The sequence below is a fragment of the Lissotriton vulgaris genome, chromosome 8 (genome assembly GCF_964263255.1).
Source record: "Lissotriton vulgaris chromosome 8, aLisVul1.2, whole genome shotgun sequence".
Taxonomy (NCBI): domain Eukaryota; kingdom Metazoa; phylum Chordata; class Amphibia; order Caudata; family Salamandridae; genus Lissotriton; species Lissotriton vulgaris.
The window spans coordinates 1,528,572,137-1,528,595,696 of record NC_141696.1 but is presented as its reverse complement, the minus strand read 5'-3'; the positions used below and the strand labels follow the sequence as shown (position 1 = coordinate 1,528,595,696).

At 41.4% G+C, this 23,560-nt stretch overlaps 9 non-coding genes across 9 annotated transcripts in view; all 9 read left to right on the top strand.

The window, feature by feature from the left end:
* Positions 1-38, top strand: part of TRNAF-GAA (transfer RNA phenylalanine (anticodon GAA)) — a 73-nt gene extending 35 nt beyond the window's left edge. The window contains exon 1 of the tRNA in view: positions 1-38. This exon is cut by the window's left edge and continues 35 nt beyond it. This is a non-coding gene — a tRNA (tRNA-Phe).
* Positions 39-13,641: 13,603 nt separating this feature from the next.
* On the top strand, positions 13,642-13,714 carry TRNAF-GAA (transfer RNA phenylalanine (anticodon GAA)). The gene has a single exon. It is a non-coding gene; the product is annotated as a tRNA-Phe (tRNA).
* A 1,668-nt stretch (positions 13,715-15,382) lies between these two features.
* TRNAF-GAA (transfer RNA phenylalanine (anticodon GAA)) lies at positions 15,383-15,455 on the top strand. Its single transcript has one exon. It is a non-coding gene; the product is annotated as a tRNA-Phe (tRNA).
* Positions 15,456-15,964: 509 nt separating this feature from the next.
* On the top strand, positions 15,965-16,037 carry TRNAF-GAA (transfer RNA phenylalanine (anticodon GAA)). Its single transcript has one exon. It is a non-coding gene; the product is annotated as a tRNA-Phe (tRNA).
* A 507-nt stretch (positions 16,038-16,544) lies between these two features.
* On the top strand, positions 16,545-16,617 carry TRNAF-GAA (transfer RNA phenylalanine (anticodon GAA)). Its single transcript has one exon. It is a non-coding gene; the product is annotated as a tRNA-Phe (tRNA).
* A 510-nt stretch (positions 16,618-17,127) lies between these two features.
* TRNAF-GAA (transfer RNA phenylalanine (anticodon GAA)) lies at positions 17,128-17,200 on the top strand. Its single transcript has one exon. It is a non-coding gene; the product is annotated as a tRNA-Phe (tRNA).
* Positions 17,201-19,458: 2,258 nt separating this feature from the next.
* On the top strand, positions 19,459-19,531 carry TRNAF-GAA (transfer RNA phenylalanine (anticodon GAA)). The gene has a single exon. It is a non-coding gene; the product is annotated as a tRNA-Phe (tRNA).
* Positions 19,532-21,207: 1,676 nt separating this feature from the next.
* TRNAF-GAA (transfer RNA phenylalanine (anticodon GAA)) lies at positions 21,208-21,280 on the top strand. Its single transcript has one exon. It is a non-coding gene; the product is annotated as a tRNA-Phe (tRNA).
* A 1,091-nt stretch (positions 21,281-22,371) lies between these two features.
* TRNAF-GAA (transfer RNA phenylalanine (anticodon GAA)) lies at positions 22,372-22,444 on the top strand. The gene has a single exon. It is a non-coding gene; the product is annotated as a tRNA-Phe (tRNA).
* The last annotated feature ends 1,116 nt before the right edge of the window (positions 22,445-23,560 follow it).

Here is a 23,560-nt window from a genome sequence, read left to right as displayed (position 1 = left end):
AGATCTAAAGGTCCCTGGTTCAATCCCGGGTTTCGGCACAGTTGAGAGGTTCCTTGCTTCTAACAAAATAGGTCTTGGAATCAGCTGTAGTACTTTTTCTCTATTCATCAAATTTTTTCCAACTGATCTACAACACAATCAATTTAACATAGACTTTGCTTTATGTCCTCCTTCTAAACTTGCTTCCACCTCTCTTACCTTCAGGTTTGACAATGAATATTTCCCATTTCATGCTTTTTTGTAAAGTAAACTCTTGTCTGCATTACCTTCCACCTCCCCTTGAATACAGATGTCAGTAGTCAGATGACATTGCTTACCTACTCATGCCAAATATATCTGGATCCCAAAAATGCTATTTACCCATTGCACCAGTTAATTGCGGAATGATACAGGACTCCTTAAAACATATCTCACCATATGAGGTTAAAAATCCAGGTCCTGCATCTATTTTGTTAAATGGTTTAAATTAAAGTATGAAGACCACAGCTATAAGCAGGCCGCAATAGCTCAGTTGGGAGAGCGTTAGACTGAAGATCTAAAGGTCCCTTGTTCAATCCCGGGTTTCGGCACAGTTGAGAGGTTCCTTGCTTCTAACAAAATAGGTCTTGGAATCAGCTGTAGTACTTTTTTCTCTATCAACATTTGTATCAACTGATCTACAAAATGATCAATTCAACATAGACTTTGCTTTCTGTCCTCCTTTTAAACTTTCTTCCACCTATCTTGCCTTCAGGTTTGACTATGAATGTTTTCCATTTCGTCCTTTTTTGTAAAGTAAACTCTTGTCTGCATCACATTCCCCTTCCCCTTGAACACAGATGTCAGTAGTCAGATGACATTGCTTACCTACTCATGCCAAATATATCTGGCTAATATAGTGCTAGTCCATTCAGAGTTAAAAAAACAACTACCTAACCTGGATCCCAAAAATGCTATTTACCCATTGCACCAGTTAACTGGGGAATGATACGGGACTCCTTAAAACATATCTCTACCATATGAGGTTAAAAATCCAGGTCCTACATCTATTTTGTTAAATGGTTCAAATTAAAGTATGAAGACCCCAGCTATCAGAAGGCCGAAATAGCTCATTTGGGAGAGCATTAGACTGAAGATCTAAAGGTCCCTGGTTCAATCCCGGGTTTCGGCACAGTTGAGAGGTTCCTTGCTTCTAACAAAATAGGTCTTGGAATCAGCTGTTGTATTTTTTTCTCTATCAACATTTTTATCAACTGATCTACAAAATGATCAATTCAACATAGACTTTGCTTTCTGTCCTCCTTTTAAACTTTCTTCCACCTATCTTGCCTTCAGGTTTGACTATGAGTGTTTTCCATTTCGTCCTTTTTTGTAAAGTAAACTCTTGTCTGCATCACATTCCACTTCCCCTTGAACACAGATGTCAGTAGTCAGATGACATTGCTTACCTACTCATGCCAAATATATCTGGGTAATATAGTGCGAGTCCATTCAGAGTTAAAAAAACAACTGCCTAACCTGGATCCCAAAAATGCTATTTACCCATTGCACCAGTTAACTGGGGAATGATACAGGACTCCTTAAAACATATCTCTACCATATGAGGTTAAAAATCCAGGTCCTGCATCTATTTTGTTAAATGGTTTAAATTAAAGTATGAAGACCACAGCTATAAGCAGGCCGAAATAGCTCAGTTGGGCGAGCGTTAGACTGAAGATCTAAAGATCCCTGGCTCAATCCCGGGTTTCGGCACAGTTGAGAGGTTCCTTGCTTCTAAGAAAATAGGTCTTGGGATCAGCTGTAGTTCTTTTTCTCTATTCATCAAATTTTTTCCAACTGATCTACAACACAATCAATTTAACATAGACTTTGCTTTATGTCCTCCTTCTAAACTTGCTTCCACCTCTCTTACCTTCAGGTTTGACAATGAATATTTCCCATTTCATGCTTTTTTGTAAAGTAAACTCTTGTCTGCATTACCTTCCACTTCCCCTTGAACACAGATGTCAGTAGTCAGATGACATTGCTTACCTACTCATGCCAAATATATCTGGGTAATATAGTGCTAGTCCATTCAGAGTTAAAAAAACAACTACCTAACCTGGATCCAAAAAATGCTATTTACCCATTGCACAAGTTAATTGCGGAATGATACAGGACTCCTTAAAACATATCTCTACCATGTGAGGTTAAAAATCCAGGTCCTGCATCTATTTTGTTAAATGGTTTAAATTGAAGTATGAAGACCACAGCTATAAGCAGGCCGAAATAGCTCAGTTGGGAGAGCGTTAGACTGAAGATCTGAAGGTCCCTGGTTCAATCCCGGGATTTGGCACAGTTGAGAGGTTACTTGCTTCTAACAAAATAGGTCTTGGAATCAGCTGTAGTACTTTTTCTCTATTCATCAAATTTTTTCCAACTGATCTACAACACAATCAATTTAACATAGACTTTGCTTTATGTCCTCCTTCTAAACTTGCTTCCACCTCTCTTACCTTCAGGTTTGACAATGAATATTTCCCATTTCATGCTTTTTTGTAAAGTAAACTCTTGTCTGCATTACCTTCCACTTCCCCTTGAACACAGATGTCAGTAGTCAGATGACATTGCTTACCTACTCATGCCAAATATATCTGGGTAATATAGTGCTTGTCCATTCAGAGTTAAAAAAACAACTACCTAACCTGGATCCCAAAAATGCTATTTGCCCATTGCACCAGTTAATTGCGGAATGATACATGACTCCTTAAAACATATCTCTACCATATGAGGTTAAAAATCCAGGTCCTGCATCTATTTTGTTAAATGGTTTAAATTAAAGTATGAAGACTACAGCTAGCAGGAGGCAGAAATAGCTCAGTTGGGAGAGCGTTAGACTGAAGATCTAAAGGTCCCTGGTTTAATCCCGGGTTTTGGCACTGTTGAGAGGTTCCTTGCTTCTCACAAAATAAGTCTTGGAATCAGCTGTAGTACTTTTTTCTCTATCAACATTTTTATCAACTGATCCACAAAATGATCAATTCAACATAGACTTTGCTTCATGTCCTCCTTTTAAACTTTCTTCCACCTATCTTTCCTTCAGGTTTGACTATGAATGTTTCCCATTTCGTCCTTTTTTGTAAAGTAAACTCTTGTCTGCATCACATTCCACTTCCCCGTGAACACAGATGTCAGTAGTCAGATGACATTGCTTACCTACTCATGCCAAATATATCTGGGTAATATAATGCTAGTCCATTCAGATTTAAAAAAACAACTACCTAACCTGGATCCCAAAAATGCTATTTACCCATTGCACCAGTTAACTGGGGAATGATACAGGACTCCTTAAAACATATCTCTACCAAATGAGGTTAAAAATCCAGGTCCTGCATCTATTTTGTTAAATGGTTCAAATTAAAGTATGAAGACCCCAGCTATCAGAAGGCCAAAATAGCTCAGTTGGGAGAGCGTTAAACTGAAGATCTAAAGGTCCCTGGTTCAATCCTGGGTTTCGGCACAGTTGAGAGGTTCCTTGCTTCTAACAAAATAGGTCTTGGAATCAGCTGTAGTACTTTTTCTCTATTCATCAAATTTTTTCCAACTGATCTACAGCACAATCAATTTAACATAGACTTTGCTTTATGTCCTCCTTTTAAACTTGCTTCCACCTCTCTTACCTTCAGGTTTGACAATGAATATTTCCCATTTCATGCTTTTTTGTAAAGTAAACTCTTGTCTGCATTACCTTCCACCTCCCCTTGAATACAGATGTCAGTAGTCAGATGACATTGCTTACCTACTCATGCCAAATATATCTGGGTAATATAGTGCTAGTCCATTCAGAGTTAAAAAAACAACTACCTAACCTGGATCCCAAAACTGCTATTTGCCCATTGCACCAGTTAATTGCGGAATGATACAGGACTCCTTAAAACATATCTCTACCATATGAGGTTAAAAATCCAGGTCCTGCATCTATTTTGTTAAATGGTTTAAATTAAAGTATGAATACCACAGCTATAAGCAGGCCGCAATAGCTCAGTTGGGAGAGCGTTAGACTGAAGATCTAAAGGTCCCTTGTTCAATCCCGGGTTTCGGCACAGTTGAGAGGTTCCTTGCTTCTAACAAAATAGGTCTTGGAATCAGCTGTAGTACTTTTTTCTCTATCAACATTTTTATCAACTGATCTACAAAATGATCAATTCAACATAGACTTTGCTTTCTGTCCTCCTTTTAAACTTTCTTCCACCTATCTTGCCTTCAGGTTTGACAATGAATGTTTCCCATTTCGTCCTTTTTTGTAAAGTAAACTCTTGTCTGCATCACATTCCACTTCCCCTTGAACACAGATGTCAGTAGTCAGATGACATTGCTTACCTACTCTTGCCAAATATATCTAGGTAATATAGTGCTAGTCCATTCAGAGTTAAAAAAACAACTACCTAACCTGGATCCCAAAAATGCTATTTACCCATTGCACCGGTTAACTGGGGAATGATACAGGACTCCTTAAAACATATCTCTACCATATGAGGTTAAAAATCCCGGTCCTGCATCTATTTTGTTAAATGGTTCAAATTAAAGTATGAAGACCCCAGCTATCAGAAGACCGAAATAGCTCAGTTGGGAGAGCGTTAGACTGAAGATCTAAAGGTCCCTTGTTCAATCCCGGGTTTCGGCACAGTTGAGAGGTTCCTTGCTTCTAGCAAAATAGGTCTTGGAATCAGCTGTAGTACTTTTTCTCTATTCATCAAATTTTTTCCAACTGATCTACAACACAATCAATTTAACATCGACTTTGCTTTATATCCTCCTTCTAAACTTGCTTCCACCTCTCTTACCTTCAGGTTTGACAATGAATATTTCCCATTTCATGCTTTTTTGTAAAGTAAACTCTTGTCTGCATTACCTTCCACCTCCCCTTGAATACAGATGTCAGTAGTCAGATGACATTGCTTACCTACTCATGCCAAATATATCTGGGTAATATAGTGCTAGTCCATTCAGAGTTAAAAAAACAACTACCTAACCTGGATCCCAAAACTGCTATTTGCCCATTGCACCAGTTAATTGCAGAATGATACAGGACTCCTTAAAACATATCTCTACCATATGAGGTTAAAAATCCAGGTCCTGCATCTATTTTGTTAAATGGTTTAAATTAAAGTATGAAGACCACAGCTATAAGCAGGCCGCAATAGCTCAGTTTGGAGAGCGTTAGACTGAAGATCTAAAGGTCCCTGGTTCAATCCCGGGTTTCGGCACAGTTGAGAGGTTCCTTGCTTCTAACAAAATAGGTCTTGGAATAAGCTGTAGTACTTTTTTCTCTATCAACATTTTTATCAACTGATCTACAAAATGATCAATTCAACATAGACTTTGCTTTCTGTCCTCTTTTTAAACTTTCTTCCACCTATCTTGCCTTCAGGTTTGACAATGAATGTTTCCCATTTCGTCCTTTTTTGTAAAGTAAACTCTTGTCTGCATCACATTCCACTTCCCCTTGAACACAGATGTCAGTAGTCAGATGACATTGCTTACCTACTCATGCCAAATATATCTAGGTAATATAGTGCTAGTCCATTCAGAGTTAAAAAAACAACTACCTAACCTGGATCCCAAAAATGCTATTTACCCATTGCACCAGTTAACTGGGGAATGATACAGGACTCCTTAAAACATATCTCTACCATATGAGGTTAAAAATCCAGGTCCTGCATCTATTTTGTTAAATGGTTCAAATTAAAGTATGAAGACCACAGCTATCAGAAGGCTGAAATAGCTCAGTTGGGAGAGCGTTAGACTGAAGATCTAAAGGTCCCTGGTTCAATCCCGGGTTTCGGCACAGTTGAGAGGTTCCTTGCTTCTAACAAAATAGGTCTTGGAATCAGCTGTAGTACTTTTTCTCTATTCATCAAATTTTTTCCAACTGATCTACAACACAATCAATTTAACATAGACTTTGCTTTATATCCTCCTTCTAAACTTGCTTCCACCTCTCTTACCTTCAGGTTTGACAATGAATATTTCCCATTTCCTGCTTTTTTGTAAAGTAAACTCTTGTCTGCATTACCTTCCACTTCCCCTTGAACACATATGTCAGTAGTCAGATGACATTGCTTACCTACTCATGCCAAATATATCTGGGTAATATAGTGCTAGTCCATTCAGAGTTAAAAAAACAACTACCTAACCTGGATCCCAAAACTGCTATTTGCCCATTGCACCAGTTAATTGCGGAATGATACAGGACTCCTGGAAAGGGGCGACCACTCGGTCCCCCCGAACGTATGGCAGAGTGCCTCGATCCCCCCGGGAAGCCATTTTGGGCGGGAGGCGCGTCTCGGCTGGTATGCCCGAAGCGGCGTAGCCGGGGCGCGCTTTTTCCCGCCCTAGAGTGGGCTGGCCTAGACACTGACGCGGCCGGCCACGCCCTCGGGGCAGGCAGGGGCGGGTTTACGCCCGCCCTGAAGATGGATAAAAAGGGACGCAAGACCAGAAGACATCCTCTTGTTCCTGTGCTCTGAAGCTGCACCTCCTCGCTGCACGTGAGCTCGAGACGGAACGAAGAGCCAATTTTGAGCGTTTTAATCGTTCTTGTTTGTTTTACAGTTACTTTGTTGGAGAATGCCGAAAAAGGTGGGAAAACGCATGACTACTGAACAGATGCTGCGTGTTCTCATGAAGGAGATGTCCGAACTAAAGAAGCGGGTGGATAAGAACGAGGAAGGGGGACCAAAACGTCCTTTGGCGGGAGCAGCCCCGGGAGGGAAGAACAAGAGGCCCAGGAGGGGAGCAGCGGGAGAAGACATCCCGGGTCCCAGTGCCCCGCTCGAGGCACCAACTCCCGTGCCGGAGGAGGGGAATCCGATTCCCGTTGTGGTCACCCCCGTGTCCGAGGATGATATGCCGCCCGAGCTGGCAGCACAATTGGCAGCGTGGTTGGGTAAAGGTAACGAGGGCGCCACGGCTGTCGACGCGCAGGCGCTGATAAAGCAATTGCGTGAGAAACGGGAAGCAGCCAAGGTGTCCGTGCCGGCTGCAGTAGGGGACAAGACACCAGGGACGATTGCGACCTCAGAGGCAGCGTCAGGTGCAGGTAAGCGGCCATTGCCGATTGCGAGGGATGAGTCAACACCCTCTCGGAGAGAAAAGTTGGGTCAACATGTTCCTTTGGCAATTAAGGAAAAGATTTGGGCGGGGGAGTATGTGAACATTTTCTCATTGCTTGTTGATCATTATGAGGTAGAGCATGTTAAGAGTCAGAAGGATCTCATGCATCCGAGTGTTTGGCGCGCAAAAATGGCCGCCGTTAAAGTGAATGAGAATATTGGCAATTGGGGCAATGCTTGGGGAATTTTTACGTCAATCTTGGGGGAACGTAGGCCTGAGTTGCTTTCCGAGTTTCCAATCTATCAATCACGAATCATGGGGTACTCGACATCGCACCAGGGTAACCATTGGTTCTGTTACGATAATCTTTTCAGGAAAGCAAAGGAGCATAATAAAAGTTTAACCTGGGATTGTTATGATTCCTTGACTTGGGATAAAATGAAGGAGACAGGAATGTTAAAAATGCCGTTGGTAGGAAGTAATGTTGGCGAATCCTCCCGGCAATATGCGGGGACGCCCTTTCGATCAGGTACGGGTGCCGACGATTACTCGAAACCTGCCGGCAATACTGGAAAAAGGGGTTTCTGCTTTAATTACAACAGAGGTAAATGTACTAGACCCCAGGGATCGTGTAAATTCAAACATGAATGTAGTGGTTGCGGGTCGTCCCATCCTGAGTCCTCGTGTAGAGCCAGAACGGGTGATAATGGGGGGAGAGGAGGCGCCAAACAGGTCTAATATAGGCCGAGGGGCGCCTTTACCTACCCCGATTGATACCCTGGCGATGATTCCCTGGCTCAGTGAATATCCGGATCGTACTTCTGCTGGGGTGCTGCGGAACGGTTTTTCGTATGGTTTCCGCATCCCGGTAGGGGACTTTCAGGGTGTGGGGAAGTGCAAAAATCAACTTTCCGTCCTGCAGCATACGACCGTAGTACAGGATAAGATCCGGAAAGAGGTGACTCGAGGTCGGGTCGCCGGGCCGTTTAGTGTACCCCCGGTTCAGAATTTTGTTTGTTCTCCCTTAGGGGTAGTCCCCAAGAAAGACCCAGGTGAGTTCCGACTGATTCATAATTTGTCAGCTCCACGAGGTCTTTCCGTAAATGATGCAATCGATCCAGAAGTGTGTTCGGTGCGGTACGCATCCTTCGATGAGGCCGTAGCCATTTTGAATCGCCTGGGGCCCGGGCGCTGATGGCGAAGTCGGATATCGAGTCAGCGTTCCGATTGCTCCCGGTACACCCAGACGACCAGCGTCTCCTGGGATTCATGTTTCAAGGTTGTTATTACATGGATAGGTGTATGCCAATGGGGTGCTCTATATCCTGTGCCTATTTCGAGAAATTCAGTAGTTTTCTACAATGGGCCTTCACAAAGAAAACGGGTTTCCAATATGTAATGCACTACCTTGATGATTTTTTGTTTCTTGGGGCAGCCGGGGATCTTGAATGTGGCCGGGCCTTGGCCGAATTTTGTGTGTTAATGAAACAGTTTGGTGTGCCATTGGCGCCGGGAAAACCAGTGGGTCCTACGACTTGCCTCGAGTTTCTGGGGATCGAGTTGGACTCCAGTGAAGGTTGTTTCCGTTTGCCAGCTGACAAAGTGTTGAAGTTCAGGGCTGCGCTACAAGTGTGTATAAATGCATCGAAAGTTACGCTGCAACAATTACAGCAGTTGGTGGGACAGTTGAATTTTGCCCTGAGGGTAATACCAATGGCCCGCCCCTTTTCCCGTTCAATTGCCCAAGCGATGGTCGGCCTAAAAGCGGGCCATCATCGCACGAGACTATCAGCTGAGGTCCGCCAGGACATGCGTATTTGGTTAGCATTTCTGGCGGACTTCAATGGTCGAATCGTCTGGAATAAACCAGCTGTGTCCTCCGAAGAGCTGGGGCTATGGACAGATTCAGCAGGAAGCATAGGTTTTGGCGCCATCTTCGGCACAAAATGGTCGGCACAAAAATGGCCGACATGGTGGCATGAGAATGGTCTGACGAGTAATATTGCTTTCCTAGAACTGTTTCCCATCTTGGTGGCCTTGAGAACATGGCCCGATGGGTTCAAAGATCACTCTGTCATATTTTGGTCTGACAATATGACCGTGGTCGAGTGTATCAATAGTCAGGCAGCACGTTGTAAACTGATTTTAAGACTGCTTAAGGAAATTGTTTTACTATGTATGCAATTGAACGTGCTATTCAGAGCAAAGCATGTTCCAGGGGTGATGAATCAGGCGGCTGACGCACTGTCTCGTTTTCAAATGCAGGCTTTCTCGGGTTTCCTCCCCTCAGCGGACCCAGAGCCGGCACCCTTTCCCGAAGCTCTCTGGTCTCTCGGTGCCCCGAACTTCGTCACCTCGTGGGAGAGAGTCTAGCACCAAGGACGAGGAAGGCATACGAAGGGGTGTTTTGGGCCTATTTAGCCTTTTTGGGGACTGATAGAGAGCGGCTTTGGGGTCACGAGGAATGGGTAGTAAATTTTCTGATGTCCTTACGTAGGGCTGGGAAATCGGTGGCTACGGCCCAGAGGCATCGTGCTGCCATTTCCTTTGTTGCCAGAGCGCACGCTATCCAGGACCCGACAGCGTCTTTTGTTGTACAGAAAGCGCTGCGTGGGTGGCAACGCCTTGAGGGTCGCAGAATAGATGAAAGGCGCCCGATAGGTTTGGATAGATTGTCCCAGTTGTTGGCCACACTCCCGGCCACATGTTCATCTCAGTTTGAGGCGGTGCTGTTCCGAGCCGCTTTTACGCTAGCATTTCACGGGGCAATGCGGGTAAGCGAACTAGTTGCAAGGAACAAACTGGATGTGGCGGGGGGTTTGTGCCAGGAACACGTTCAGATCAGGGGAGAAACAATGACTGTCTCCTTTGTAAGGTCCAAGACTGATCAAGATGGGATGGGTGACTGCGTCATCATACGCAGGATTCCTGGATCCTCCATGTGTCCGGTAAAGTGTTTAGAAGATTACCTAGCACGAAGGGTGGCATCATGGGGGGGGGCTTTGTTAAGACACGCAGACGCCACCCCACTGACGAAATTTCAGTTTCAGCGGGTGCTTGCGATGTCAATTGCCGCTGCGGGCTTGAACCCGGGCGAATTTGGGACCCATTCCTTTCGGATAGGGGCTGCTACGGAAGCTACAGCCAGGGGTCTTAATGTTGAGCAAGTGAAACGAGTGGGGCGTTGGTCCTCCAATTGTTATAAAAGATACGTGCGGTTGCACATGTTGTGAAGCTGTAATAATGTACTCACGCTTCTTGTTTTGTTTGGTTTTCAGTTACGCAAGCCTACGAGGCGGGGTGGACTATGCAGTCGACCCTACACCGGGCCAGCGGTCAGACGTCACCAGCTGTGAAAAAGGAGGTGTGGGTCGTGGGCCACTCATACGTGAGGCGTGCCGCAGACGTATTCAAAGCAGGTGACATGATTCACGTAGCTGGGGAATACGGGTACAGGATGTCCTTCTACGGAAGAGGCGGTCTCTGTATTGACCAGTTTCAAACATTTTTCGAGGGTTTGTTAGGGCGGACAAGGTCACCGCCGTCTATAGTTATAGTACATGTAGGGGGCAATGATTTGGTCACCACCGGTAGACGACTACTCCTGGAAGCAATGCTTTCCACTGTAAGTTGGTTGGCGAGGAGAGTTCCGGGGTGCATAATTGCATGGTCCCATTTGATTCCACGAAAGGTGTGGCGGGGGGATATCTCTATTCCTGCTTTGAACCATTCTGTTAGAAAGCTTAACAACAAAGTGAGTAGGTTGTTCCGTTCCAGGACATTGCATTCTATTTCTCATAACTGTATTAATGATGACAGTATGTATTTGGGGGATGGTGTGCATTTGTCTTGGGTGGGGAATGAGTTACTCTTAGGAGATTTCTTAGCATGGTTAAAATCGTTGAAACATGACCTTTAGGTAGGAGTTTTGTGGGGGGTCCGGATAGCCGGTCAACTATCCGGCCTGTGGCGGTAAGGTCATGATCGGTGAGCACTAATTGGAAGATCCCTATGAGTGGGCGTCACCCAACACGGATGGGAGCGCTCGGGGGAGGTGGCCTTTGGCCCCTCAACGGGGAGGCGGTCCCTTCTAAGGATGGGTCGCCGAAAGAAAAGGAAAGGCGGTCAAGGCCCCTTCCTGTGTAGGAGGGGTTACAGCCCCCTCCTGGGGAATTTCCCGGGGCCAGTGACATCTGCGACGGCAGATGCGGTAAGTTGTGTGGGGTTGGGGGGAGGTCTAAGATACCTTCTAGATACCTCACACGAGTCTTCGAACGACCTTTAACTGGCGTCGAGTTGATAGGTGCCCCCGTCAAGTCAAGGGAAATTGTTAGTAGTTGCACTTGAGTACGCCTCAGTGCTGTCGCCCCTCCCAAGTGGGGGGGGTATGTCTGGTTAGGGATCTTGACACCGGTTACGACCTTGCCGTTGGCCCTTAAACGTTAGGATGTACAATTTCAATATTTCAAGAAAATGTTTTGTAGGATGTTAGTTCGGCTAGGAGAACCTCTGTATTAGAGAATCTGTTAAGGATTGGCCAAACATCGCAATGTGGTAATGAAATTGTACATTAATATGAAAATGTTTAATGTTTTAATTTTTTGTTTTAATAAATACGGCCGGGAGGGTCACTCCCTCCCACTTCCAAAAACTTCAAGAACTGTTTCCGGTTTCCCTCCTTTGGGGATTGTGTTGAGAGGGGGTGGCGGGTATCTCAGCCATATTAAAACATATCTCTACCATATGAGGTTAAAAATCCAGGTCCTGCATCTATTTTGTTAAATGGTTTAAATTAAAGTATGAAGACCACAGCTATAAGCAGGCCGCAATAGCTCAGTTGGGAGAGCGTTAGACTGAAGATCTAAAGGTCCCTGGTTCAATCCCGGGTTTCGGCACAGTTGAGAGGTTCCTTGCTTCTAACAAAATAGTTCTTGGAATCAGCTGTAGTACTTTTTTCTCTATCAACATTTTTATCAACTGATCTACAAAATGATCAATTCAACATAGACTTTGCTTTCTGTCCTCCTTTTAAACTTTCTTCCACCTATCTTGCCTTCAGGTTTGACAATGAATGTTTCCCATTTCGTCCTTTTTTGTAAAGTAAACTCTTGTCTGCATCACATTCCACTTCCCCTTGAACACAGATGTCAGTAGTCAGATGACATTGCTTACCTACTCTTGCCAAATATATCTAGGTAATATAGTGCTAGTCCATTCAGAGTTAAAAAAACAACTACCTAACCTGGACACCAAAAATGCTATTTACCCATTGCACCGGTTAACTGGGGAATGATACAGGACTCCTTAAAACATATCTCTACCATATGAGGTTAAAAATCCAGGTCCTGCATCTATTTTGTTAAATGGTTCAAATTAAAGTATGAAGACCCCAGCTATCAGAAGACCGAAATAGCTCAGTTGGGAGAGCGTTAGACTGAAGATCTAAAGGTCCCTTGTTCAATCCCGGGTTTCGGCACAGTTGAGAGGTTCCTTGCTTCTAGCAAAATAGGTCTTGGAATCAGCTGTAGTACTTTTTCTCTATTCATCAAATTTTTTCCAACTGATCTACAACACAATCAATTTAACATCGACTTTGCTTTATATCCTCCTTCTAAACTTGCTTCCACCTCTCTTACCTTCAGGTTTGACAATGAATATTTCCCATTTCATGCTTTTTTGTAAAGTAAACTCTTGTCTGCATTACCTTCCACCTCCCCTTGAATACAGATGTCAGTAGTCAGATGACATTGCTTACCTACTCATGCCAAATATATCTGGGTAATATAGTGCTAGTCCATTCAGAGTTAAAAAAACAACTACCTAACCTGGATCCCAAAACTGCTATTTGCCCATTGCACCAGTTAATTGCGGAATGATACAGGACTCCTTAAAACATATCTCTACCATATGAGGTTAAAAATCCAGGTCCTGCATCTATTTTGTTAAATGGTTTAAATTAAAGTATGAAGACCACAGTTATAAGCAGGCCGCAATAGCTCAGTTGGGAGAGCGTTAGACTGAAGATCTAAAGATCCCTGGTTCAATCCCGGGTTTCGGCACAGTTGAGAGGTTCCTTGATTCTAACAAAATAGGTCTTGGAATAAGCTGTAGTACTTTTTTCTCTATCAACATTTTTATCAACTGATCTACAAAATGATCAATTCAACATAGACTTTGCTTTCTGTCCTCTTTTTAAACTTTCTTCCACCTATCTTGCCTTCAGGTTTGACAATGAATGTTTCCCATTTCGTCCTTTTTTGTAAAGTAAACTCTTGTCTGCATCACATTCCACTTCCCCTTGAACACAGATGTCAGTAGTCAGATGACATTGCTTACCTACTCATGCCAAATATATCTAGGTAATATAGTGCTAGTCCATTCAGAGTTAAAAAAACAACTACCTAACCTGGATCCCAAAAATGCTATTTACCCATTGCACCAGTTAACTGGGGAATGATACAGGACTCCTTAAAACATATCTCTACCATATGAGGTTAAAAATCCAGGTCCTGCATCTATTTTGTTAAATGGTTCAAATTAAAGTATGAAGACCACAGCTATCAGAAGGCCGAAATAGCTCAGTTGGGAGAGCGTTAGACTGAAGATCTAAAGGTCCCTGGTTCAATCCCGGGTTTCGGCACAGTTGAGAGGTTCCTTGCTTCTAACAAAATAGGTCTTGGAATCAGCTGTAGTACTTTTTCTCTATTCATCACATTTTTTCCAACTGATCTACAACACAATCAATTTAACATAGACTTTGCTTTATATCCTCCTTCTAAACTTGCTTCCACCTCTCTTACCTTCAGGTTTGACAATGAATATTTCCCATTTCATGCTTTTTTGTAAGTAAACTCTTGTCTGCATTACCTTCCACTTCCCCTTGAACACAGATGTCAGTAGTCAGATGACATTGCTTACCTACTCATGCCAAATATATCTGGGTAATATAGTGCTAGTCCATTCAGAGTTAAAAAAACAACTACCTAACCTGGATCCCAAAAATGCTATTTACCCATTGCACCAGTTAATTGCGGAATGATACAGGACTCCTTAAAACATATCTCACCATATGAGGTTAAAAATCCAGGTCCTGCATCTGTTTTGTTAAATGGTTTAAATTAAAGTATGAAGACCACAGCTATAAGCAGGCCGAAATTGCTCAGTTGGGAGAGCGTTAGACTGAAGATCTAAATGTCCCTGGTTCAATCCCGGGTTTCGGCACAGTTGAGAGGTTCCTTGCTTCTAACAAAATAGGTCTTGGAATCAGCTGTAGTACTTTTTTCTCTATCAACATTTTTATCAACTGATCTACAAAATGATCAATTCAACATAGACTTTGCTTTCTGTCCTCCTTTTAAACTTTCTTCCACCTATCTTGCCTTCAGGTTTGACTATGAATGTTTTCCATTTCGTCCTTTTTTGTAAAGTAAACTCTTGTCTGCATCACATTCCACTTCCCCTTGAACACAGATGTCAGTAGTCAGATGACATTGCTTACCTACTCATGCCAAATATATCTGGGTAATATAGTGCTAGTCCATTCAGAGTTAAAAAAACAACTACCTAACCTGGATCCCAAAAATGCTATTTACCCATTGCACCAGTTAACTGGGGAATGATACAGGACTCCTTAAAACATATCTCACCATATGAGGTTAAAAATCCAGGTCCTGCATCTATTTTGTTAAATGGTTCAAATTAAAGTATGAAGACCCCAGCTATCAGAAGGCCGAAATAGCTCAGTTGGGAGAGCGTTAGACTGAAGATCTAAAGGTCCCTGGTTCAATCCCGGGATTCGGCACAGATGAGAGGATCCTTGCTTCTAACAAAATAGGTCTTGGAATCAGCTGTAGTACTTTTTCTCTAATAACATTTTTATCAACTGATCTACAAAATGATCAATTCAACATAGACTTTGCTTTCTGTCCTCCTTTTAAACTTTCTTCCACCTATCTTGCCTTCCGGTTTGACTATGAATGTTTTCCATTTCGTCCTTTTTTGTAAAGTAAACTCTTGTCTGCATCACATTCCACTTCCCCTTGAACACAGATGTCAGTAGTCAGATGACATTGCTTACCTACTCATGCCAAATATATCTGGGTAATATAGTGCTAGTCCATTCAGAGTTAAAAAAACAACTACCTAACCTGGATCCCAAAAATGCTATTTACCCATTGCACCAGTTAACTGGGGAATGATACAGGACTCCTTAAAACATATCTCTACCATATGAGGTTAAAAATCCAGGTCCTGCATCTATTTTGTTAAATGGCTCAAATTAAAGTATGAAGACCCCAGCTATCAGAAGGCCGAAATAGCTCAGTTGGGAGAGCGTTAGACTGAAGATCTAAAGGTCCCTGGTTCAATCCCGGGTTTCGGCACAGTTGAGACGTTCCTTGCTTCTAACAAAATAGGTCTTGGAATCAGCTGTAGTACTTTTTCTCTATTCATCAAATTTTTTCCAACTGATCTACAACACAATCAATTTAACATAGACTTTGCTTTATGTCCTCCTTCTAAACTTGCTTCCACCTCTCTTACCTTCAGGTTTGACAATGAATATTTCCCATTTCATGCTTTTTTGTAAAGTAAACTCTTGTCTGCATTACCTTCCACTTCCCCTTGAACACAGATGTCAGTAGTCAGATGACATTGCTTACCTACTCATGCCAAATATATCTGGGTAATATAGTGCTAGTCCATTCAGAGTTAAAAAAACAACTACCTAACCTGGATCCCAAAAATGCTATTTACCCATTGCACCAGTTAATTGCGGAATGATACAGGACTCCTTAAAACATATCTCACCATATGAGGTTAAAAATCCAGGTCCTGCATCTATTTTGTTAAATGGTTCAAATTAAAGTATGAAGACCCCAGCTATCAGAAGGCCGAAATAGCTCAGTTGGGAGAGCGTTAGACTGAAGATCTAAAGGTCCCTGGTTCAATCCCGGGTTTCGGCAAAGTTGAGAGGTTCCTTGCTTCTAACAAAATAGGTCTTGGAATCAGCTGTAGTACTTTTTCTCTATTAACATTTTTATCAACTGATCTACAAAATGATCAATTCAACATAGACTTTGCTTTCTGTCCTCCTTTTAAACTTTCTTCCACCTATCTTGCCTTCCGGTTTGACTATGAATGTTTTCCATTTCGTCCTTTTTTGTAAAGTAAACTCTTGTCTGCATCACATTCCACTTCCCCTTGAACACAGATGTCAGTAGTCAGATGACATTGCTTACCTACTCATGCCAAATATATCTGGGTAATATAGTGCTAGTCCATTCAGAGTTAAAAAAACAACTACCTAACCTGGATCCCAAAAATGCTATTTACCCATTGCACCAGTTAACTGGGGAATGATACAGGACTCCTTAAAACATATCTCTACCATATGAGGTTAAAAATCCAGGTCCTGCATCTATTTTGTTAAATGGTTCAAATTAAAGTATGAAGACCCCAGCTATCAGAAGGCCGAAATAGCTCAGTTGGGAGAGCGTTAGACTGAAGATCTAAAGGTCCCTGGTTCAATCCCAGGTTTCGGCACAGTTGAGACGTTCCTTGCTTCTAACAAAATAGGTCTTGGAATCAGCTGTAGTACTTTTTCTCTATTCATCAAATTTCTTCCAACTGATCTACAACACAATCAATTTAACATAGACTTTGCTTTATGTCCTCCTTCTAAACTTGCTTCCACCTCTCTTACCTTCAGGTTTGACAATGAATATTTCCCATTTCATGCTTTTTTGTAAAGTAAACTCTTGTCTGCATTACCTTCCACTTCCCCTTGAACACAGATGTCAGTAGTCAGATGACATTGCTTACCTACTCATGCCAAATATATCTGGATAATATAGTGCTAGTCCATTCAGAGTTAAAAAAACAACTACCTAACCTGGATCCAAAAAATGCTATTTACCCATTGTACCAGTTAATTGTGGAATGATACAGGTCTCCTTAAAACATATCTCTACCATATGAGGTTAAAAATACAGGTCCTGCATCTATTTTGTTAAATGGTTTAAATTAAAGTATGAAGACCACAGCTATAAGCAGGCCGAAATAGCTCAGTTGGGAGAGCGTTAGACTGAAGATCTAAAGGTCCCTGGTTCAATCCCGGGTTTCGGCACAGTTGAGAGGTTCCTTGCTTCTAACAAAATAGGTCTTGGAATCAGCTGTAGTACTTTTTCTCTATTCATCACATTTTTTCCAACTGATCTACAACACAATCAATTTAACATAGACTTTGCTTTATGTCCTCCTTCTAAACTTGCTTCCACCTCTCTTACCTTCAGGTTTGACAATGAATATTTCCCATTTCATGCTTTTTTGTAAAGTAAACTCTTGTCTGCATTACCTTCCACCTCCCCTTGAATACAGATGTCAGTAGTCAGATGACATTGCTTACCTACTCATGCCAAATATATCTGGGTAATATAGTGCTAGTCCATTCAGAGTTAAAAAAACAACTACCTAACCTGGATCCCAAAACTGCTATTTGCCCATTGCACCAGTTAATTGCGGAATGATACAGGACTCCTTAAAACATATCTCTACCATATGAGGGTAAAAATCCAGGTCCTGCATCTATTTTGTTAAATGGTTTAAATTAAAGTATGAAGACCACATCTATAAGCAGGCCGCAATAGCTCAGTTGGGAGAGCGTTAGACTGAAGATCTAAAGGTCCCTGGTTCCATCCCGGGTTTCGGCACAGTTGAGAGGTTCCTTGCTTCTAACAAAATAGGTCTTGGAATCAGCTGTAGTACTTTTTCTCTATTCATCAAATTTTTTCCAACTGATCTACAACACAATCAATTCAACATAGACTTTGCTTTCTGTCCTCCTTTTAAACTTTCTTCCACCTATCTTGCCTTCAGGTTTGACAATGAATGTTTCCCACTTCGTCCTTTTTTGTAAAGTAAACTCTTGTCTGCATCACATTCCACTTCCCCTTGAACACAGATGTCAGTAGTCAGATGACATTGCTTACCTACTCATGCCAAATATATCTAGGTAATATAGTGCTAGTCCATTCAGAGTTAAAAAAACAACTACCTAACCTGGATCCCAAAAATGCTATTTACCCATTGCACCAGTTAACTGGGGAATGATACAGGACTCCTTAAAACATATTTCTACCATATGAGGTTAAAAATCCAGGTCCTGCATCTATTTTGTTAAATGGTTCAAATTAAAGTATGAAGACCCCAGCTATCAGAATGCTGAAATAGCTCAGTTGGGAGAGCGTTAGACTGAAGATCTAAAGGTCCCTGGTTCAATCCCGGGTTTCGGCACAGTTGAGAGGTTCCTTGCTTCTAACAAAATAGGTCTTGGAATCAGCTGTAGTACTTTTCTCTATTCATCAAATTTTTTCCAACTGATCTACAACACAATCAATTTAACATAGACTTTGCTTTATGTCCTCCTTCTAAACTTGCTTCCACCTCTCTTAACTTCAGGTTTGACAATGAATATTTCCCATTTCATGCTTTTTTGTAAAGTAAACACTTATCTGCATTACCTTCCACTTCCCCTTGAACACAGATGTCAGTAGTCAGATGACATTGCTTGACTACTCATGCCAAATATATCTGGGTAATATAGTGCTAGTCCATTCAGAGTTAAAAAAACAACTACCTAACCTGGATCCAAAAAATGCTATTTACCCATTGCACCAGTTAATTGCGGAATGATACAAGACTCCTTAAAACATATCTCTACCATATGAGGTTAAAAATCCAGGTCCTGCATCTATTTTGTTAAATGGTTTAAATTAAAGTATGAAGACCACAGCTGTAAGCAGGCTGAAATAGCTCAGTTGGGAGAGCGTTAGACTGAAGATCTAAAGGTCCCTGGTTCAATCCCAGGTTTCGGCACAGTTGAGAGGTTCCTTGCTTCTAACAAAATAGGTCTTGGAATCAGCTGTAGTACTTTTTCTCTATTCATCAAATTTTTTCCAACTGATCTACAACACAATCAATTTAACATAGACTTTGCTTTATGTCCTCCTTCTAAACTTGCTTCCACCTCTCTTACCTTCAGGTTTGACAATGAATATTTCCCATTTCATGCTTTTTTGTAAAGTAAACTCTTGTCTGCATTACCTTCCACTTCCCCTTGAACACAGATGTCAGTAGTCAGATGACATTGCTTACCTACTCATGCCAAATATATCTGGATAACATAGTGCTAGTCCATTCAGAGTTAAAAAAACAACTACCTAACCTGGATCCAAAAAATGCTATTTACCCATTGTACCAGTTAATTGTGGAATGATACAGGTCTCCTTAAAACATATCTCTACCATATGAGGTTAAAAATACATGTCCTGCATCTATTTTGTTAAATGGTTTAAATTAAAGTATGAAGACCACAGCTATAAGCAGGCCGAAATAGCTCAGTTGGGAGAGCATTAGACTGAAGATCTAAAGGTCCCTGGTTCAATCCCGGGTTTCGGCACAGTTGAGAGGTTCCTTGCTTCTAACAAAATAGGTCTTGGAATCAGCTGTAGTACTTTTTCTCTATTCATCAAATTTTTTCCAACTGATCTACAACACAATCAATTTAACATAGACTTTGCTTTATGTCCTCCTTCTAAACTTGCTTCCACCTCTCTTACCTTCAGGTTTGACAATGAATATTTCCCATTTCATGCTTTTTTGTAAAGTAAACTCTTGTCTGCATTACCTTCCACCTCCCCTTGAATACAGATGTCAGTAGTCAGATGACATTGCTTACCTACTCATGCCAAATATATCTGGGTAATATAGTGCTAGTCCATTCAGAGTTAAAAAAACAACTACCTAACCTGGATCCCAAAACTGCTATTTGCCCATTGCACCAGTTAATTGCGGAATGATACAGGACTCCTTAAAACATATCTCTACCATATGAGGTTAAAAATCCAGGTCCTGCATCTATTTTGTTAAATGGTTTAAATTAAAGTATGAAGAGCACATCTATAAGCAGGCCGCAATAGCTCAGTTGGGAGAGAGTTAGACTGAAGATCTAAAGGTCCCTGGTTCCATCCCGGGTTTCGGCACAGTTGAGAGGTTCCTTGCTTCTAACAAAATAGGTCTTGGAATCAGCTGTAGTACTTTTTTTCTATTCATCAAATTTTTTCCAACTGATCTACAACACAATCAATTCAACATAGACTTTGCTTTCTGTCCTCCTTTTAAACTTTCTTCCACCTATCTTGCCTTCAGGTTTGACAATGAATGTTTCCCACTTCGTCCTTTTTTGTAAAGTAAACTCTTGTCTGCATCACATTCCACTTCCCCTTGAACACAGATGTCAGTAATCAGATGACATTGCTTACCTACTCATGCCAAATATATCTAGGTAATATAGTGCTAGTCCATTCAGAGTTAAAAAAACAACTACCTAACCTGGATCCCAAAAATGCTATTTACCCATTGCACCAGTTAACTGGGGAATGATACAGGACTCCTTAAAACATATTTCTACCATATGAGGTTAAAAATCCAGGTCCTGCATCTATTTTGTTAAATGGTTCAAATTAAAGTATGAAGACCCCAGCTATCAGAATGCTGAAATAGCTCAGTTGGGAGAGCGTTAGACTGAAGATCTAAAGGTCCCTGGTTCAATCCCGGGTTTCGGCACAGTTGAGAGGTTCCTTGCTTCTAACAAAATAGGTCTTGGAATCAGCTGTAGTACTTTTTCTCTATTCATCAAATTTTTTCCAACTGATCTACAACACAATCAATTTAACATAGACTTTGCTTTATGTCCTCCTTCTAAACTTGCTTCCACCTCTCTTAACTTCAGGTTTGACAATGAATATTTCCCATTTCATGCTTTTTTGTAAAGTAAACTCTTGTCTGCATTACCTTCCACTTCCCCTTGAACACAGATGTCAGTAGTCAGATGACATTGCTTGACTACTCATGCCAAATATATCTGGGTAATATAGTGCTAGTCCATTCAGGGTTAAAAAAACAACTACCTAACCTGGATCCAAAAAATGCTATTTACCCATTGCACCAGTTAATTGCGGAATGATACAAGACTCCTTAAAACATATCTCTACCATATGAGGTTAAAAATCCAGGTCCTGCATCTATTTTGTTAAATGGTTTAAATTAAAGTATGAAGACCACAGCTGTAAGCAGGCCGAAATAGCTCAGTTGGGAGAGCGTTAGACTGAAGATCTAAAGGTCCCTGGTTCAATCCCAGGTTTCGGCACAGTTGAGAGGTTCCTTGCTTCTAACAAAATAGGTCTTGGAATCAGCTGTAGTACTTTTTCTCTATTCATCAAATTTTTTCCAACTGATCTACAACACAATCAATTTAACATAGACTTTGCTTTATGTCCTCCTTCTAAACTTGCTTCCACCTCTCTTACCTTCAGGTTTGACAATGAATATTTCCCATTTCATGCTTTTTTGTAAAGTAAACTCTTGTCTGCATTACCTTCCACTTCCCCTTGAACACAGATGTCAGTAGTCAGATGACATTGCTTACCTACTCATGCCAAATATATCTGGGTAATATAGTGCTAGTCCATTCAGAGTTAAAAAAACAACTACCTAACCTGGATCCCAAAAATGCTATTTGCCCATTGCACCAGTTAATTGCGGAATGATACAGGACTCCTTAAAACATATCTCTACCATATGAGGTTAAAAATCCTGGTCCTGCATCTATTTTGTTAAATGATTTAAATTAAAGTATGAAGACCACAGCTATAAGCAGGCCGCAATAGCTCAGTTGGGAGAGCGTTAGACTGAAGATCTAAAGGTCCCTGGTTCAATCCCGGGTTTCGGCACAGTTGAGAGGTTCCTTGCTTCTAACAAAATAGGTCTTGGAATCAGCTGTAGTACTTTTTTCTCTATCAACATTTTTATCAACTGATCTACAAAATGATCAATTCAACATAGACTTTGCTTTCTGTCCTCCTTTTAAACTTTCTTCCACCTATCTTGCCTTCAGGTTTCACAATGAATGTTTCCCATTTCGTCCTTTTTTGTAAAGTAAACTCTTGTCTGCATCACATTCCACTTCCCCTTGAACACAGATGTCAGTAGTCAGATGACATTGCTTAACTACTCATGCCAAATATATCTAGGTAATATAGTGCTAGTCCATTCAGAGTTAAAAAAACAACTACCTAACCTGGATCCCAAAAATGCTATTTACCCACTGCACCAGTTAACTGGGGAATGATACAGGACTCCTTAAAACATATCTCTACCATATGAGGTTAAAAATCCAGGTCCTGCATCTATTTTGTTAAATGGTTTAAATTAAAGTATGAAGACCACAGCTATAAGCAGGCCGAAATAGCTCAGTTGGGAGAGCGTTAGACTGAAGATCTAAAGGTCCCTGGTTCAATCCCGGGTTTCGGCACAGTTGAGAGGTACCTTGCTTCTAAAAAAATAGGTCTTGGAATCAGCTGTAGTACTTTTTCTCTATTCATCAAATTTTTTCCAACTGATCTACAACACAATCAATTTAACATAGACTTTGCTTTATGTCCTCCTTCTAAACTTGCTTCCACCTCTCTTACCTTCAGGTTTGACAATGAATATTTCCCATTTCATGCTTTTTTGTAAAGTAAACTCTTGTCTGCATCACCTTCCACCTCCCCTTGAATACAGATGTCAGTAGTCAGATGACATTGCTTACCTACTCATGCCAAATATATCTGGGTAATATAGTGCTAGTCCATTCAGAGTTAAAAAAACAACTACCTAACCTGGATCCCAAAACTGCAATTTGCCCATTGCACCAGTTATTGCGGAATGATACAGGACTCCTTAAAACATATCTCTACCATATGAGGTTAAAAATCCAGGTCCTGCATCTATTTTGTTAAATGGTTTAAATTAGAGTAAGAAGACGACAGCTATAAGCAGGCTGCTATAGCTCAGTTGGGACAGCGTTAGACTCTAGATCTAAAGGTCCCTGGTTCCATCCCGGGTTTCGGCACAGTTGAGAGGTTCCTTGCTTCTAACAAAATAGGTCTTGGAATCAGCTGTAGTACTTTTTTCTCTATCAACATTTTTATCAACTGATCTACAAAATGATCAATTCAACATAGACTTTGCTTTCTGTCCTCCTTTTAAACTTTCTTCCACCTATCTTGCCTTCAGGTTTGACAATGAATGTATCCCATTTCGTCCTTTTTTGTAAAGTAAACTCTTGTCTGCATCACATTCCACTTCCCCTTGAACACAGATGTCAGTAGTCAGATGACATTGCTTACCTACTCATGCCAAATATATCTAGGTAATATAGTGCTAGTCCATTCAGAGTTAAAAAAACAACTACCTAACCTGGATCCCAAAAATGCTATTTACCCATTGCACCAGTTAACTGGGGAATGATACAGGACTCCTTAAAACATATCTCTACCATATGAGGTTAAAAATCCAGGTCCTGCATCTATTTTGTTAAATGGTTTAAATTAAAGTATGAAGACCACAGCTATAAGCAGGCCGAAATAGCTCAGTTGGGAGAGCG